This window comes from Cydia splendana, chromosome 8, assembly GCF_910591565.1.
Source record: "Cydia splendana chromosome 8, ilCydSple1.2, whole genome shotgun sequence".
Classification (NCBI taxonomy): Eukaryota; Metazoa; Arthropoda; class Insecta; order Lepidoptera; family Tortricidae; genus Cydia; species Cydia splendana.
In genome coordinates this window covers 8,288,670-8,309,467 of record NC_085967.1, presented here as the reverse complement: position 1 = coordinate 8,309,467, position 20,798 = coordinate 8,288,670, and the positions used below count along the sequence as shown (strand labels likewise).

At 37.1% G+C, this 20,798-nt stretch overlaps 1 protein-coding gene and 1 long non-coding RNA gene across 6 annotated transcripts in view; one reads left to right on the top strand and one right to left on the bottom strand.

Moving 5' to 3' along the window:
- LOC134792767 (RNA-binding protein Musashi homolog Rbp6) overlaps positions 1-20,798 on the top strand; it is a 574,739-nt gene that overhangs the window by 50,803 nt on the left and 503,138 nt on the right. The gene's annotated exons all lie outside the window — the stretch shown is intronic.
- The window catches only part of LOC134792775 (uncharacterized), a 171,583-nt gene continuing 156,077 nt past the window's right edge, over positions 5,293-20,798 (bottom strand). The window contains exon 2 of the long non-coding RNA XR_010144475.1: positions 5,293-5,423. This is a non-coding gene — a long non-coding RNA (uncharacterized LOC134792775). The remainder of the gene's footprint in view (positions 5,424-20,798) is intronic.

Genomic DNA, 20,798 nt, shown 5'->3' with positions numbered 1-20,798 from the left:
ATATGGAAAGTGCCATTGGGGAAAAACATATTAGGACAAAAAGAAATCGTCCATTCGATAATAGGGAAAACAAAATTAGGGTATACGAGTGTTAGGACAACTGATCATTATGATAAACAATATTAGGGAATGCAAAGATAGGAGAAAACACTTTAGGGATTCAGATATAGATCCTATTATAGAAACCCGGGGTAATATGAGCACCGTTTCTCCGCTCCCCATCAGCCCACACACGCCGTAGGCAGATATGAATTTAAGAAAGTACGAAGTTTGATCTAGTACCAATATAGTTTGGCTATATAAATATCGTAAAATTATATGCAACTAATAATAATTGTCATTAAATAAACGTTTGACGATCTTAGGGTGAGTTTGAAAACTATGACGTTGGGGCATTACCTATAGCCGGGGTAATATAAATAAATAAATATTATAGGACATTATTATATATGACGGAGTGCACAGCATGGGTGTTGTACAGGATGGCGGGTAGGCGTAGTATCTCAATGTATTACTTCACAGCCAACTCAGTATGCTACCAGTGCATGAAATAAACTTTCGGACTTGTTAACCATACTAGTGCCTACTAATCACTATAGGAATGTATTTGGATTAAACTCAAATAAAAGGATCGCATAAAATCGTTCACGTCTTTATTTAAATCAAGCTAGGCCGGCTCCAACCGTACACCTCTGACCCGAGAAGATTTAATTCCTTCTCAATTGGAGAAGGGTATCCCAATATGGGACCGGCAACAAACTCGGCGGGACACATCTTTCCAAAACAACACTTCTTCTCTTTATTTTACAAAGGTAACCTTCTAATCACACGTAAGAAATCAAAATAACACTTGGAATAAAACACTTAGCTCAATGGTTAAAGAACGTTAGAATCTATAAGCTTTCAGAATAATCCTTCAGGTATAAGCCTTCAGGAACGTGGCGAATTAGGCACGAGGTTGGCTAACGTCCGATCACTAACGCGGCTCTGCTCGAGGAGCCTCCCGCTCACGCCTTTAAGTCAAGTAGGCAAACCTGCTCGACCGGTCTACCAACATAACGACAAAAATGCCAACTCGTACCTAACTTCACCCAAGTGTACCACTTGACGTTCCAAAGCCTTCTACCTGTCATCTTAGTTCAACAACACGCCAATAGAGGGCGTTACGAGTACTCTCTACGCAACTTTATTATTCCGTTACAGCCAAGTAATACGTAGCTCAACATTGCTAATCGATTTTATAAAGGCGTCTAAAACTATGAACTATAACGCTGCAATACGTCCTTCTGAAGTCACGCTCCGACATATAAATTGGTAATGTTCTCAGTACTTAAAAACGAAAAACATAACTAATAAATATTTATAAATTCTTAAATATAATTTTCTAACGAAAACAGCCATGACTCGAGGACAAATATCCATGCTCATCACACAAATAAATGCCCTTACCAGGATTTTTAGTCGCCGTTTCTGAACAATGTCCTACGGTCAGCATTACTTAAGTAGTGGAGCATTACGCAAGTAGCGGATGAAACAAATGCTCCAAAAGTATCTGCCATCCTGGAATTATTTTCAAAAAAGTGCTAGAGTTAGACCAAGATAAGTCTGCGACGATTTTCATAGCACACGCAGTGCAAGTGTTATTTAAACGTCAAACTTCTATGAAATTATGACGTATAAATAAAACTTGCACTGCGTGCTATCAAAATCGTTTCAGACTTTTCTTGGTCTAACTCTTAGCACTTTTTTGAAAATATATCTCTACGGTTCGTAGAGATATAGAGTAAAGTATCTGTCAAAATCTAATTGTTATTCGTATTTTTGTAAAGGTGCCATAGGTTCAGAGATTACAGTTTTTGAAAAATCGTAGTGCTTATTTGAATCATCTATGCCAAAAATTTAATTAGCAATCTTGAGGCCTTTCTCTAGTAACTTAAACGATACGAATCCTGATTTTAAACAATCACGAAAAAAAAATCACGAACATAGGTCTAAAACGCACCTTTAAAATATAAAAATGTGTATCGATTTTTGCACTTAAGCTAAAAATATGTTTTTTTTTTCTAAAAATAAGCAAGATTATGTAAGAAATATATATATATACATATATATATATATATCCAGCTTACGTTACGTTATGTTTGATGGAACTCATAGATCATTTTTTATAAATTAAAACTTCCAAATAATTAAAATTCCCGGGCATGCACAGCCATCTCGCTCACGCTTACGCTCCTTGAGAGTGAGAGAAGAACCTGAACCTACGGGCCTTAAGCTATTGTAGATACTTTTGACGCTTTGATTCGTTACTCTTGTACTGTACTATAATTTTACATATATCAATAGTTGGAATTGAATACCGTCTTAGATTATTTAATAACTGAAATATTCTCACATATATTTACACTTATGACTGTTACTGTATACCAGAGGTCTTGTAAGGTGCGTGGACGTGTTATGTAGGTCGTACCTATTTACTTGTATTTTGCTCCGCTTTACACACACATATTATTGTCACGGGGACGTGTCAAATGTCTTTCCAACCGCTTCGTTGCGGCTATGCAATAGAATGCAATGCAGTGCGTTGAAAGCAACTAGACCTGTTTGCTTATTTTACACTTCTATTCCAAATGCAACTTTATCACAAGCCGATAAGGTTGTTTCTTGCTCACGCCGCGATATAGCTCGAGATAGCCTTCAGCAACAGTTCATTTGTTTCCGTTAGCACTTCGCTCCTGGTCGGCTCTTCGGAGAAGTATCAGATGTTGGACTGATCAGAGAGGCACGACTTTCTCGACAATCGCTTAGCTGCAGGCGACTAAACAAATGTTACGCACAAAACCAAACAGGATTATTTTTCATACAAACATAAATTTTGTAACGTTAGGTACTGTTACTAACCGAGTTTGAGTGTTAAATATGTTGTCACGATTTTATGGCGGCAGTGAAACACATGATTTATCATTTAGCACGTGTTCGGAAACTCGCGGTCGATGGTTGCCAATAATGAAAGACGATACGGTGCAGTAGGATAGTAAAGGCTGGGTTCTCGCGCTTATTACCATGTGATAAGGATGTAGTCGCTATAAATTGCGATTAAAAATCTTGTATACAATCTCGTCGATCGGCTTAGTAGTGAGCCGTTGTCCGCATCCGAGGATTTATTGCATAATTCGCCGGTTGGAGCAACAATGTGGCTCCACGTTGTGGCGCATTTCACCGCCAGATACCGCTATTGTAATATATTAGCCCATAAATTGTCCTTACAATCAGTCATAGATTTGAGACCCGTAATTTCGCCTCGCGCTTCTCATAAGTTGACTTAATAAAACACGGGAGCGGAATAAATATGTCTGTCGTTGGAAGCATTAAAGCAGAAATATATGTGAGTGCATAGCAAAATAACCGTTTCTGTCAGTTGTTAATAAGGTATAGTTGGCATAAGCACTCAAAGAGAAACTGGTCCTTAATAATAACTGGTTAAATGTAAAAAAATTGATCTGTACCGTCATATATGTCCTAGTTTAATGTTATAATATTTATTGCTCAAGCATTACTTATTAATTATCTTTACAGCAATTTATGACCGTTGTCGTTGGACAAGAGGTTAGTCGTGTGTGTGGTAAATAGAGAAAGGCAAGTACGACATTTTGTGAGTCTTTACGTGTATAGAAATAACGAAGACTAGATTTTGTGAGCTAACAATATTTGTGAAGATATAGGTAATCTCGTTCAAGTTTTTTTTTGATAATTATAAAAATAGTTTTTCGATATAATATGGCTACATAGACCTAGCAACAGAGACCCTTAGGTGACAACCATAGGTACCATACATGGGTATCATAGGTAGGATAATTATTTATACGTATATATTAAAAATGGTAAAATAATAGGCACTTGTTATATGTGACGTTACCTCGAAGTGTAGCCGCGAAAACGCCGGCACTCGTTTGGCCAACTCTTCCTTACTGAAAATCCCGAGACTTCATCCCTTGAATTAGAATGCACTACTTAATTGGAAATGGAAGTAGTAACTATACTGAAAAATAAACTAAAAAATATAACAAATAAATGCAAGTAGGTACCTTCATAGTTACATTAGTGACTTAAATTAATATTTATTTTCATTTAGGACCAGACATGGTATCGAAAATCTTAATTATGATATTATTCATACGTTATGTCGACAAGTACTTATCTATTTCAGTTTATAAATTAAGCAAGCTATCTTAATGTTTAGGAGATAATAATTTTATTGCTATTGAGCGTCGTAAAATCAAAATATATTGTCATAAACAATTCTTATACATATTTATACAATTAGATTAACGAGAGGATATTAGTTATGGCATGAAATGTAGGTAACTATGGCGGTTGCACTCTCAATGAGGTATTTAGGATTATTGTGTTGTATGTACTTCTGAACTACCAGTTTTCCTATAGATAATAAAAGTCTGTGTAATCGCTTGTACCTTAACGTTTCGATTGTTGCGAGATTGTCGAGATCATTTACTACGCGATCTATCACGCACCGACTTACTAGCATGCATCGTTTCGGCAGGAGATTTTTCTGTCTTCAGCCTCAATATGGAGATGTTTGCCCAAGCTGAGGTCTTCTCAACAATCGATCACTGTCAGCGCAGTGTATGATTATATCTATATGTGGTAACAACGCATATTATCATCAGCCTGAAGAACGTTGACCTGCTTAGCGTATTTCGTGGCTCACGCACACAACAACACTGAGTCGTGTCTATAAAATGCTCCGATAGCGGCATACATGTGTAACCCTGAGCCAGACTTGCACCTTATCTTGTTTGTTTTGTAGTAGTTAAGATATTCGCTCCCTTGCCTTGGCACCAACGAATGTTCTCTAAGGAAAAGATAATATTATGGTTAAAACCATTAGTGCTGAAAAAAGACTGAAAATATCAGGAATATAGTCTTAAAGAATTGGCCACATTTAACAATTTGTGGATTAAAAGAATATTCCTTGTTTCCGGGTGAACAATTGTGAATCCTCCAGGTGAGCTTAGCGAGCATGGTAATGAGGTGGTAATTGACAGAGAAACAGGCGCTCAGACGGCGTAAGAGGTATTCGCGGGAGACGGCGCGAGCCGCGGCTGTCGGGCTTTCAGCCATATTTCCCTGCACTGATGTTTGTTTTGTTTAGCCTTACAAGACAGCCACGTCGCAACGCAGTGCAGTGATTTCTGCGATAGGTACACTATGTTATCTGTCAAACCTCATATCAATAGGTAACGATTTTTCGTTGCAGTGTTTTTCCCCTCGATTTTATTTTTATTTTTTATTTTTTTATACCACATCGGTGGCAAACAAGCATACGGCCCGCCTGATGGTAAGCAGTCACCGTAGCCTATGGACACCTGCAACTCCAGAGATGTTACATGCGCGTTGCCGATCTTTTAAAAAGCTGTACACTCCTTTTTTGAAGGACCCCATACTGTACATTTGGTTTGATAATAGAGGCTTTGACGTCTAGTTCAAATCTTCCACGTTAGGACCATGAACAACACTTTATATTATATGCGGAGTTCAGAAATCTCGCATAGGTAGGTATCTAATATGACCGACGACTAGAGCTAATAGCGAAGGCAAATTTGATAGATCAAATACACTGTTTTATAAAAAGGAAATACGGAAACTTTAAATATTATACGCATTTGCGTTGTATGTATTTGCACATAATATATATACGCTGGTATAAGTACTAATAGGAATATTTCATAACCGCGTTTTGCTAAGCATTGCACAGAATGCGTGACCGTTTCATATCGTAATGTTAGTATTCATTCGTAAACCGATGGGCAGCCGCGGCCGCGTAAACAGCGCGGACGTTGTTTACGTATACTTACTATACGCGAGCATCTTAAGAAACGCGAGCTTGGCGCCGCGTTAGATGAGATGCTCGCGTTGAAATACAAGTGATGTTTATTTTCCACGGTACTTTTTATGAATCTCTGCCTTACGGAGGAAATTATACGTTCTTTATTTCTAAGATGAAGTTTAAGTGTCCTATAGAGACTAGCCAGTGGAAAATGAATTTCTCATTTTCGCCTCGTAAAAGTAATGTAGTGACTTCGTTTAAGTGTTGTCCTATTTTATTGTAAGCGAGGTCGAGTGCAATCGCAGGCAAAATGCAGGGTGGTGCGGCGGCGCGTATTTGCGCTAAGGCTGTGGCGGGTGCGCCCGGCGATAGAGCCCGGTAAGCCGGCGCTATCGCCTCGCCGCCACACCGGCACGCCCGCTCCCCATTCCTCGTGTCATTTACCTAGCATTAAGTACATGGCTTATGCCGACGCTCTAAGTGCGCTTTTATTTTCTTAATAGCAATGCCAAACTACTTAGACGTCAAAGTCACGCCCGTTGCCGACGAGGAAATGAAACGTCGAAAATGCGACGGCAAGAAATAGCCTAGAAAATGATGTTCTATTATCTAAAAAGCTTTATGACCGCAATTTTATATTAAATACGGTATAAACTATTAATATTCTATTAAAACCGCATTAATATATCACAACTAAATGGTTCATTTGCAGGTTAAATAAGTTAAATTCGACTATGATGTCCATTAGCTATTTGTAGCTTTGATCGTCCGAAGCAGTAGGGTATGATAATTTGGGAACTGTCTGGCAGAGTGGGTCAGTGAGTGGTTTAAATTTAAAAACAAATGTCACAGTGGGTCCATTAGCGCCGCAGGCCGCAGCGAGGCTTCCCGGCCGGTTATACTTGGAACGATCGAAGCACGCTATTATTGGATTGGTTCGAATGAGTGCCTGCGAATTTCAGCTGTCTTATCCTATCCGAGTCATTATGCCGTGCGAGCGGGTCGTTGATTAAATGCCAAGTAATTAATGCGCTGTCTGTTTATTTTATTTCCCTAGATTATTGGGAGTAATTTATTTATTACTAGATAAAACAATTGTAATGTTGGATTAACTGAAAGCAGGATTAACTCCCGAGTTTCCGACGAATGCGATTGCCGTTTTAACATGTGTAAACATGAGCCTGTTTGAATGCTTAATACGTTGTTAATTAAGTTCCATTTATTTTTATTTATTTTGGACGTGATTTCAGTGACACTTTCATTACGTAGTTGCTTTAGCATGTGTTGTTGCAGGCTGGTAGTTTTTAAACGTTAACGTTATTTGTGAGTGTGTCTGAATATGTTTCAATTATATTTTATAAGGTTTAATTTATGCCAGCTATGTATATCATGATAATTTAGATGTCTCTTGGCCTAACTAGAAATAAGAAAGTCGTGACAATGACGTTGATAATTAATAACGTACGTACAGTTTATAGGCAATAATAATGATGTCTTAAGGAGAGTCCTTTAGGGTGTTGCTTATTTCGTCGGACTGCACGTTAACACATAATGAATGTTAGAACAAAGAAATAACGAAAAAAAAAACAAATTAATAAAAAAAAGTAAGAAGGGTCAAAATTATTACAGTGCGATAGCGACTTTTCAAACGTAACAAAAAATTCTAGAAAAAATCTACATTGGTTTTTTAATGACAGAGACGTCGAAAATTTTAACTTTGCAGAAATAAGCAACAGAAACAAGCAATCCTTATCAACTCCGTGTTAAAAGTCTATTCCTTGCATAAGTGGCCTCATATCATAAATTGGTGATGACCGAGACTAGCATGCATGTGACACCTTGGGTATCCTTTCAGTCGCTTTCCTGGCTCAAACGTTCGAACGCTCAGGCAAACCAGTTTAAGTGCGTTCTTTGATTACACACACTCGTTAAAGGTCTCGAGGCCTTAGTTAAATTGGTTTTTCTGAGCGTTTGTATCTCGTCTCTCAGGCAATTCCAATACTTGGCCTTAGATTAGCGATTAATTGCCAGTTAGCCGCCCGGCGTCACCGATCGCAGTAACCGTTCGTTCCCATTAAATATTAGCCAGGCATAGAATTAGGGGTAACGTGGCTCAGGTGGTACAGCCACGTAATGAGAAGGCCAGAGGATCACGTTATACATAATAAAATCTTTTTACATTGACAGCATAAAGGGTGAGGAAGTTCTATTCATGAAGTTTAAGTGCGTTATTATTGAGGAAAACGTTAAAAAACCTGCATGATCGTCCTGAAGTGTGTCTCTTTGTGCATACCTATCTTTTAGCCTCCTAAGGCCCAGCCATGCAAATGAAAAATCCATAATTTGAATCTTTAGTGCAGAGAATAGAGTTGATTTTGGTTTTGTTTGAAAATTTAACGAAACAAAACAAATACGACTCTGTTCCAATTGAATATGATTTAAATTTCATCGAACTGAATAAGTACTATAGGCCTTCCTATAGTACTTATTCAGTTCGATGAAATTTAAATCATATTCAATTGGAACAGAGTCGTATTTGTTTTGTTCCGTCCGTTTTGTTAGGTCCTTACCTAGGGCCTTAGGAGGCTATATATAACACAGCACTAATACATTTTTTTCTTGTTTCAGGTAGAATTATGCACCAATTCGCGCGAGAAATTCTTTTACACAGTTCTTTACGATGGAAATAATGTAAGTTCAGTCAGATTATTGTTTCGTTTCGTAAATTTAACTTTGGGTTCCAGTAAAAATATTATTAAGTTATTAGAGAGAGACGGCCCGATTCGAACTTTAAGATACGTCAATTAATAGATCTAGAAACGATATGGATTAGATAATAATATGTCAGTGTCAAATGTGACGTTTCTTCAAACAAAAATATCACTTTTGACATTGACACATCTAATCCATATCGTTTCTAGATCTATTAATTGACGTATCTTAAATTCTATCTATTATATTATAATAATATTCGTTCGAATCGGGCAGAGAGAGAGAAGAGAGAGGTACAGGAGTTCAAGCAAATACGACTGTAGTCTGGTATACGAATAAAAACCTTTTAATATCAAATAGCAGTCAGCTCTAAAATAAATATGCGGAAGCAGGAGATGAACATGGCTTCTAGATTAATGTTAAAATTAAGAAGATAATTGAACATTTGGAATTACGCCGTGTACGAAACCACCCGATAATTAAATTTATCACCGTATATAATGAGGTAAAAAATTTTTAAAAATTACCGCGAAGGTTTAGAATGCTACGAGTGCTACGCCGTAGCAATTTTTTTGGTTAATAGGTGCGAACGAACTAACACATTCCAAGGAGCGAGCTTTAATTAAATTAAGTTAGAGAATCTCTTGTTATACCTATAGAAGAATCATTTTATCTCACAGGCAGGTGAAGTTTCTTAAATTAGTGTTAAATAAGTGTAATTATAACGGTAAAAACTAATTGTGAGAATGTTTTCGAGTAGAATAAAAGAAAAGGCTGAATTTATCCGGCTCCCGATGTAAATAAATTATGGATAGGTGCCGAAGATTATAATCCTGTTGAAATGATAATACATAACGGTAAAAGTGCTAATATTTACCTCGGATTAAGCTTTTAACTTACAAAATTAATTGTCTTATTTATTAAAAGCCAAGTATAATTTAATAAAACGCTCCTTAAAACCATTGACACCGTGGCCCTGGCAAATGTGTCTGTTTAACGCCCAAAGGAAAAATAAAAGCAAACCTTAATGAGCAATAAAAGGTAATGATATCAGATTTTTAACATTTTCAGCTGAATTTAATGTTTAACATTTAAGGGAGGAAAAATTTCTCATTGTTGGCATTAAACGCTTGCGGAGGGTGGGCGTAATAATAGGACATAATATATTCAGGGCGGGTCAAATAAAATTAGTACGGTGAAAAATGTAAACGGCCCTTAAAGCCTCGAGCACCACGACGTGCAAGCATTACGTCATGTTCTTTGTACATTTGCTGTTTCAGCATTTAAGGCAGGTCCGACTTTCCCCACCGAGTCGGGTTTTCTGAATTGTAAGCAGGTCATAATGATATCTAAACATTGATATGTTATAGTAACGAGAACAAACAAGTGCACGATATGTATCACTGAAACTGTCGTACTGAGTAGGGGTAGTTAGATTTTTGTGAGATTGTCACGTCTATTTTGTAAAAGTAATAAAATCGGATTGCAAATCAGGTTTCTCGTTCAAAAGTCGTAGCACTAGAACTTACCTTACTTTACTTAACCCTCTAGTCTAGTTCATACAAAGCCATATATTGCAGCTATAATATTGAACTCTATTGGCATCTGTTAAAGTTCAAATTCAAACAAACAATTTTTATGACATGCATGTAAAGTAAAACACCTTAAAAGCAAGTTTAAACAATTGATACAAAGCCTCAGTTAAAACTTTAAAATAATTAATATCTGATAAACCAATCTAAAACCTTTTTAGATGCCTATGGTGTAAAAATACATTACAGCCCAAGGTCGAAATTTACCATTTACGGACCGCATCGCCGTGTGTGTCGCACAGGCGTGTAATAACGCCTTTTACGAGCAAGTGTGATGAAAAAGTGTTTTAATTAAACAACTACTTACTTAATTAACACAATTCTACTTATAGATATCTATTATTTATGAAACATTAAGAGCTAAGTATTTTTTTAATGCGGAATCTCTTAAAATTAGCGGTAACTATGAGTTTCTATTTAAAAAAAATAATATTATTTTCAAAATAAATTATCTTCTCTGTCAATGATTGTGGGCGGCATAGTTGCGATGTCATTTATTCAATGTTAAATTAAACAATTCAGTAGCGGTCTCAATAAGCGGTGGTGGTCGAGTGGATATGACGTCCGACTTTCAATCCGGAGGTCGCGGGTTCAAATCCAGGCTCGTACCAATGAGTTTTTCGGAACTTACGTACGAAATGTCATTTAATATTTACCACTATAGATTTTCGGTGAAGGAAAACATCGTGAGGAAACCTGCATACATCTGCGAAGGAATTTAAAGGTGTATGTGAAGTCCCCAATCCGCATTGGGCTAGCGTGGGGACTATAGCCCCAAGCCCTCTCACGCATGAGAGGAGGCCTGTGCCCAGCAGTGGGACGTATATACGCTGAATTATTATTCAATTCAATTCAATTCAATTCTTTATTGATAAAAATATAATTTTACATGTCAGGTACATATATGCTTAATGCTAAGTCTTATAATTAATTAATTATTAGATTTATTTACATAGTTGGACAGGCAAGGCTGAGCCCGCGAACTAGTAGTTGTTTATTAGATAAATTAATGTGTAAGTATTATATTATTATTAAAGTAGCAGTCTCAAATTGTAGCAGCTTTAGCCGGATCCAGGCCGTTTTCAGAAAATCGGCTGCTGCAATTTCGAGTATCACTCGATTATCGCCTATTATAGCGAATATGCAACGACCAGAGCGTCGTACTCGACAGTGCACCATATTGTACTGGAATGAGGACTTCATTTGTATTTATAGTATTGACAATGACCTTTGGCTTATTGTAGTCCTACCTCAGATGCTTTCTGACGTAAGTCCTACACATAAAGCGAATACATACGACGTTATGTTTTTAAGTATTGTGCTGTGTCGCTTACGATTATTAATTGAAATGCATTCTGCTCGTTCGTTAATGGGCATGTCACGTCGTGATAGCACATTTGAATAATTTTCACCACTTTACGAAAGAGCTTTATTCACTGTTGATATTATTCGTATTGCTTTTGTTTAGTTTAGTGTCAAAAATTAATCACGCTGATATATTATGATAATACTATTGTAGTTAGTACATTTTAATGCAACTGCACAAGATATGTATGACATATTGTACGAGTCCCGAGATGTCTGTCGAACACATGGGACAACACAAACGTATCGGTACATCAAATGATATTCTATAAAAATATTTGAAGGAAATGAATTTTTCACATTGATAAACAAAATACACCTATGTTCCAAATTCCTTTAAAATATAGCTTATGGTTTTCGAGTAAAATGGCTGTGACATACGGACAGACAGATGGACGGACGACAAACGGACATGACGAAACTATAAGGGTTCCGTGTTTTGTATTTTGGTTCTTTCTAGTCGAAACCTCATGACTGAGGGTCATGACCGCCTTAAGTCGCTTTATCTTGGATTGCTCTCCAACCTGGCCGATCTTCTGCCTTCCGCATAGAGCCCTGGAACTTGACGCGTTTTGGTTACGGAACGCTAAAAATGATAGTTGTGACGTTAAAGAAAAAGTTGTAAGTGCTATAATGTCGCGGTTTCGGCGGTCCTTCCACTGATTAGCGGCGGGGTGCCCCGCCAACTGGCACGCGCGTCGCGCGCGCCGGCCAAACGTCAGCCTCAGCCGTCGACTGCCTCAGACAGACTCCGTATTAAAAAGAGCTTACAACCTTTAATCCGGTGACGATATATAGGCGCTCTTTACTCGTAAATTTCACCGCGAGTCATTAGAGGCATGTCACCCTCCTCCAACTTTGCTCCCCATATAACTTTATACATAATTGTAATATATTATATGCATAATTCCATGTGTAATTTTAAGTTACATTGTATATTGTAAGATAAATAAATCATATCATATCATATCATATCATAGTTACTGTTGATATTAGTAATTCATATGACTGACATGACGTAGTGTACACGTGGACGCAACTAGATTGCGCAGTCACGTTCTTTTTATTATTATATCACGTCAGTGACAGACAAGCATACGGCCCGCTTGGTGGTAAAGCGGTTACCGTAGCCTTTGGATGCCTGCAACTTCAGGGGTATTACATGAGCGTTGCCGCTCCTTTAAAAACCTGTGCATTCCTTTTTTGAAGTAGGTAACTGCCCCATTCTGTAGTCCTTCATGAAAACTTCGACAGAAAGCTCATTCTACAGCCGGAGCGTCTACGGTAGGGAAAAAATTTCCTCTTAAACCGCACAGTGCGCAAGCATACGAGTCTTCTTATATGCCCCATCTAGTAGGTGAACGATCTGTGGCCTTAACACGCCTAGGCGACAATTAACTCCATTCATATGTCCGCCGCACTAAAAACTAGCATTAGCAGCCTGTTTCGTCTAATCGTTTGTGAACTTGGAAAAGGCAATTTACCTTCGAGCTTCAAAGAAGAATTAAATTTCGGAGATTTCATCATAATTGGCGGGGTCACGTCAGGCGCAGAGCAGTATGGTGTGAATATACAAGACAGGTACTCTCAGTTGTTTCGTATTGTAAATATAAAATGTATTTTGCCATATCCATTGGATAAAGAAAGACAAATAAAACACCTTAATCTTTTTAAACCTTTTAAAATGTTGAGACTAGTGTGGTATTAAGCAGATTTTGTTTTCGTAAACTAACGTACCGGCTAGCATAAGATGCGTTCTTTCATATTCGAAGTCACGCTAGATGTATGGAGTCGCGCGCGAGAAAGCAAATCATGCTAGCTGATTTGGGGTATACCTCCTCTTACCTTATTTCTAAGTTATTTTTCCAAAGAATCTATTGTATCTCATCATTAAATAATAAATAGTAGGTATTTATATCTGGATAAAGTTTTGCTTGACTTTTTGCTTCGCAAAACTTCACAACCTTTGTACCTAATAAGGCGTATATTTATTATTTACTTCACACCTTCAGCCGTTACAAAGGCAAAAAGACGACAATAAAATAGCGTGAAGTGAAACCCTGTAGGTTTCAATTGTTTAACAATGTAAGATCGCTTTCTACTTTCTGAGAAACTTTGAGGCTCAGCTTAATTTTAAAATTAAGTATTTAACTCAACCTTACGCACAAAGAGAACAAAGCTGAGGGAAACAAATCAAGACTGTTTAGCATAACAAGACAAAGTGTGAAACACTTGTTAGGATACCCAGCCAAGTATGAGAGGCGGCGGTATTGTCGGAAGACGTTCCCTGCGGGTGAACTCTTTAATTCTGGTGGTTTGGGAGCACTGTGTGCATTCGTTCACGCGCACTCAAGTTGAAAAACCAGCACGCGTGAAGATGGAGGTGCGTAAGGACAAGGCCGGGAAGAGTAGGTGCGAAGAATGATTTCACGGTATGTAGGCATGGGACGAGAGACAAACACACGGCGACCGCAGTGTCAACTGAGGCTGCTACCCGCAACAGCATACTAATATCGGGTGACAAATTCAAAACGGATATGAACGAAAAATGCGCTAAGATGACGACAAGCTCCAGTTAACTAATGAATGAGTGTTAGTTAACATTCTTTGTCGACATCAAACGTGAGATCCGCCCCGCGAGCAATGATCGTATCGCCGGTTTGTTTGAATTTTTAATATTAGAATCGAACAAACAAAACAATGACAAAAATAAATCCTTCTTTAAGGAACAAAACGAAACGCTAAATTATCACATTATGATTAAGAAGTGTTACAAGAGAGCATTTTTGTTTCCCCATTTAACAGAGGCAATTCAGTAAAACAATTCAAATAATGCCAAAGCTCATTTCTCAAAACCAATTTCACAGGGGAGTCAATTTAAGGAGCGGAAATTGCTTCATTTAACGCTGTTGTGACGGTGACAAAATGTACCTTAGGCCGCTTAAGCACATTTCCTGTAGCTAGAGATATGTCGTTGCCCTAATTATAGTAATCAGTGTCTATTAGGTATTGTAGACGAGCGGGTAATTGATAATTTCGTGGCCATTATTATTTAGACTGGTAGCATTCAGGCCAGTGTGATATTGATATTGTTATGGCCGGGACAGGGCGAAATCTGTTCTCTGTTCTGTCTATATCTATACATTCCACCATTAAACACTGCTTTCTCTCATACTCGTTTTGGACGCGTTTTTATGCGTATAATATTTATTAGATGAATATATGACCTTCATAACTAAAAATAATTTTACAATTCTGTAAATTAAAAAAGAATACAGTATTATAAATAGTTTGATACTAAGTACTCCAAAGTTAAAGAAGGTTGTTGGTAAGTTCATACGATATTGTGTTTAGAAGTTTATAAGAATGAACTTTAATACCTACTACTATTTCTTGAAAAGTATCAGAACTACAAATAATTTCATTTAGTACATGGTTGTATACTTATATTTAAACTGGATGCCCACACACATTTAAAACACGGCATACTCGTACAATCGTATAATTCTTAAAGATAATTAAATAGACTACAGTTAATAAGTGAATGAGCATTTATTTAAATTTAAGTAGACCACAAAAATAACAGATCAATACTAAAAACTAAATAAACTATAATCTTATGAATTTAAAACTAGAAGTAAACCTAACGGGCACTTATGTATAGATATAGGCCTATGTCCCGTTCCGACTGTCACCTGGTCCAAACGTGCCAAAAATGCTAGCGGCATTGCCGCGTTGCACGGCCAGCGATATTTGCTGGACAAGGAAAGATCCGGAACGGAGGTCGCTGCCCTACGCCTCAAATAATTATCATTATTATCCTACAATAAATTATCGTCATAATATAGAAATCTATGGTAAGTTGAAAACATGTGCCAATCACAAATTATAGGTAGCCAAGGTACCTATATATTAAAAACACGCTATGATGAAAGTTAAACTAACTTTCATTTCACAAGGTGCAAAAATTCCTTCCGGCCATATTATTGTGGCTCTACTGTAGATGAGAGCCTGTAAATTGATAATGTAACCAGAGCTGCCCGCGCGCCGCCGCGCCGCTAATCTCTTCAGCACAACTGGATCTCGCGACGCTCTCAACTTTCTACCGCTGTAAGATAACTTTTAATTTCATTCCGGCACTGAGGTAAGCGTGCGTTCTATGTATTTTCTCTTTTCAATGGAATTATATGCAAATTCACCGGACTTAAAGTGTAAATTAAATTATTAAATAGGTAGATTTTGCTTGCGGTTTCGCTCGCAGGCTGGCAATTATGTAAATATACTGAAGACACCAAGATAAAGCTTCGAGGAAATTAATTACGTGAATGTAAAGGTTTTATTGAAATGAGATCCGTAGTTTCAAAGATTTATAAGGGGTTGGTTAGCAGTGTCGGGGAGAGAAAGCTTGGTTTTATGTTCAAAGTAGTAATTTTAGTCACGAGAATTTGGAATTCCTGATATTTAAATTTGCAAATAAGGGCTTAGAAGCGTATTCTTGTGCTCAAACGTTAACAATTTATTATTACTTGATTAATTTACTGTGGGTCTAACTTCAATACCGACATACAACAACAATTAAATAATTGATTATAATTTGGTTAGTTGGTGTAACAACTTTTAATTGACCAATAAAATACGAGTATGTGATTGCAACTATATAAAGTTATAAACTGGCGTAACGAACAGTTTATGGCTGTTGTAAAATGAGAATTAATTTTAAGTTCAGTTATATACAGGCACACCCTAATAAAACTATTTTAGTTATTTAAATTTAAATAAGGGCATTTGTTGTTGTGAAGATTCTCGAAGAAAGCTCGTATGTCCAACAAAGGATTTCGACTCGTTCTAAATATGACACTATCTAAAACGAATGTCATAGTTACACCTAATCTCCTTTTTTAAATCGATTTCAATTAAAACAACCTAAGAACATTCAGTTAAAAGTAAAAGGCTTTGTGCCATAATATGATCACAGCTAGACTAAGGCTCAATGCGCGACGCAGGGAGCGCCGCGTAAATCTGCCGTTAAACCTCCCAAGAATTAGTCTGCGAGAGCAGTCGGTTAATAGCTGCCGCAAAGAAAACTTGCTATTAAATTAATGGGCGTGCGGCATCGAGCCCCTAATGGCCGCTGCACTTGCTTAAACCCCAGACAGATTGCGGAGACATCATTTGTATGGAAATTGCTTTTAACACGTGAGCTCCTTGACTGCCGACAGAAATTAGACGGCGTTGAAATGAAATTATGATTTTCCTGCTTCCTAGACAGTTTTTACGCGAAGTTTTAAGTGCGTCTCGTGCAGAATACCTAGCAACCTATTAAAAGAGTCGCATGTTTGTCGAAAGTGTATTAATGGTGAAGAATTTAGAACATGACATTGACTCACTCCTATTTTTTTTTACATTGTCAATAAAGGGATTAACGGTTTTTTTTATATATGACTTCGGTCTTTATCTTGATTAGTATTACGATAGTGAATGTCTATTTTTATGATTGTGTCATAGTTTAATAGATATAAATTATAACGTATAAATAAATAAACATAAAATCAATAATATTTATAATAAATAGGTATTCTTCACACTGGTTGATAGAACGATGGCTAAATGTTTAACTAGCTTGGTTTTTGAATCAACTTATATTGCAAATTCCAACTTATAGACGAACTTAGATAATATTTTTTTCCTCTTTTTCCCCCGCAGAGGTGAAAATGGAATAACTTTTTTCCTCTTTTTCCCCCGCAGAGCTGAAAATGGAATAACCGTAGGTGGCACAAACGAATCTTTTAAACTGAAATATTGTATAACAAAATACACGGACCGCGATTCAATTAAATCATTAATAAAATATTAGGTATGTAAATAAGCAGTTCAAAGGTAAACACACCAATTTAGCGAAATTAGCTCTAATACTGGGTCATAAATATTAAATTTTGCCAGCCTGTCGCCCTCATTTGCGAGCTACGGACTGGGACGGTGAGCAGTCTCTTGCATTGTGGCATCTTTTTATGTGAGCTCGGTCAGTATTGTGCGCTGCGAATAAATGCGCGATTCCCACGCCCGTCGCTAAATTAATGCTTTTGTACCTATCTATTTGTTTGCTAGGAATATACCAACGTTATTATATCTAGATACTTAAATAATATCACGCCATTAGTCATATCAAAAAATGTCTTTCATATGCCAGTCATTGCCAGCCTATATAAAGCTACTTGAACTTTCCTTTCAGTTAACTTTTTTCTTGCTGTGATAAAACCTGAAAAAGCTACACTCGATGAATATTCACACTAACCTACAATATGTATATCTTGACTACATAATGGGTGTGACTGCCATATATATATTTTTCAACGATAAAACACTATCCTCAGGTACCGGCGACTTGTTTGATATATCAAAACAACCTATACCCGTTCGATTCAAAACTAAAAACTAATCAAATATCTGGCTTGGCCACGGGCAAGTTTATCCCCATAGCTCCTGGCAGTTACGCCGATACAACGTTAAATTATGACAATCCAATAACGGGTAGGTAGCTCGGCCTGGGCCCAAATTGTCCGCGTCGAGGATGCCAAGTCCTGGCACAGAGGCGGCTGGCGAGGGATAACATGATACAGCGAGCTCGCGTCGCCGCTGCCAAGTGAGCCTGCTCTAGTAACCGTTGTTATGCTACATGCCCCATATACTGAAGCAAATGAAAAGCGGTTAAAAGAAGCGCTGTCGTAACGCGCACGTAGAGATTTAAGCAAACAGCCTAAATGCTTGCCTCATAATATGCAGTATTTAACAAACTACTGCTGATTAGGAGTCAGACGTTATTTGTATGAAATAAAAACTACAAATTTAATATGCTGTCAATTTATTCTAAATATTCTAATGAATGAACATTATATAATTATATCCTTTAGTCGCCAATTAATTAGATAATTATTCCAGTTCTGTTAAATTGGTTCAAATATCATTATTATTTGTAAATCGAAATAATTAAAGTTATTAGGTTAGATAATTAACTAGTTAAAGCTTACAAACACTTACCATCGCCCACAAAGTTAAATAACAATTCGTAAATCTTATTGCAAAGACAAAATCCACCAATGGTTCACCAATTTTACTCTTATTTTATTAATTATTTGGGATCTGTGTAAATATTTTTATCACGTTTTATAGATTACGCATTAATAATGATCGTAAATTAATGGGTAAGAAAGTTAAACTATTAGTTATGAAACAGTTCCATCTAGGTTTATCAGTGCAGCGCGCGTAACTGCATGTGCACAACCTTCACAGGCATGACGCAACGCTCATGTGCAATTTTCCGCGGAGACACATTGTTTGCGTAATGAATGACTCACTACTTAACCCATATAATCTTCGAAGGTTCTTTCAAATGGCTTTTTACATTGCGATGTGCGCTGAAAATGCTCTTTTAATACGGCATGCTTATGGATTTGTGCTGAGGTTTGCATAATATTTTGGTTGGGAATAAGAATTGAATTAATGTTGATTTATTTACATATATACGCAACTGTCAAGCGACATTAAGTATACCTACTTAATAATTTAAGCGCCACTTGCACCATCCCACTAACCCGAAGTTAACCGGTTAACCGTCAACCCAGTGTCAAATTGTACTGGTAACCATGGTAACTCCAGGTTTAACCAGTTAACCCCGGGTCAGTGAATGGTGCAAGTGTCCAAGTGGGACTAAGTTTCAATAAGGGATACTTTCGCTTCTCGGTTGAAAGGTACTAACTGCGTAAAAGGCCTACTGTATTAAAACAAATAAAACTTGTCGCGAAAATTGGTTCTCTTTGCAGAAGTTGATTTTGAAAACCCCGTTGTTAAGAAAGTAGAGGGCGTTTGAGATCTTCTATGCTTGTTTGTTGGGATGTAAAAATACGGAACGTTTACTTTTTTCCTTAGAGTATTTAATAACTGGAGTCGCCTTTAAGAGCTTACCCCTCTGCCGAAAAACTTTCACAATAGTGCAAACTTTTGTATGGACTGACACGGCTATTTTTACGATATTCGTACGTACAAATGTAGAAATAGCAATACATTTGACGTTCCCTCCCCCGCAAAAATCGGCAGACTGTTTCGTACAGAAAATGACAGCCATGATGTCTCCAGTTATTAGTAACTTAGAGCATTTAGATGCTCTAAGCCTTTTTCAGTCTTACTGCGTCAGTTTTACTAGAAGCCTATTTCTACTATCCAACTAATTTACGACTAGGTCCCACGAAAAATTGCCTCCTTTTAAAATAAAAGTGGTAATTTAAAGAAGCGTGGAAATACCTAGGTGCTTGACAATGTGGAGGATTAACGATATCGCCACCACGCCGACAAAAGTATGCTCATAAAAATTCTTTGCTTCTTACGATGAGACTTTTTCTTTGTGTAAAAGATACTTTTGTTTAGAACCGAGAGAAACACCTACGAACAAAGCATACAATTACGGATACATTTTCAGAAACAAAACATTTTTATTGAGACACTTGCCCGTCATTTGATGTAAGTACTAACCTTATTTACTGACACTTTTTTCTAGTGAGAACTATAAAATTATGTACATTATTGGTAACATTGTGTAATTTTAAAACGAAATAACCTACATATTTTTATGAATTCTATTTATCTAAAGCGCGCAGCATCAGCTGTCGTATTGAAGAGCGGAAATCAAAATATTTAGTCATTCCTTTCCAAAATTAAAACAATCTTTCGTACTTATCTTGAATAATTATTTAAAGGTTTTTTCGTATTTTTGTGATACTAAAATTTATAGGTAGTGGGAATAGTAGGATTAAAAATTAAAAATCTTATTTATCTTCAGATACAACTAGCAAACATCGAAGTGTATTGACAAAACCGATTTCGACGGCACATTTAATTCAGCCAGGTATCGCCGTCGGATGCACTGCCCACGTGACGTTTCCGACACCGGCGGCGTGGTCACGTGACACCGATCCGGTGCCCGCTCAGTAACCGTTCAAAACAAATGCACAGTATGGCGTTTCGAACTTAATTGGGTCAGTGATTCTGGCTGGACATTTTCCGGAGTTACAATTTTCATTACAGGAATGAAAACGACCGTTTGGTATACTTTTCGTGTGGAGCAAGCGAAATAGACTATCTTCACTCGAGTCGTTATTATTTGTTTTTTGTTAGATAACCAAAGAAATTGAACTAAACTACCAAGTGAAACAGACGTTAACCATTATTTATACTTCTTTTCTATTAATGAAGAACTTTACGGCTACCACCAGTTTTGACATTGACATAAC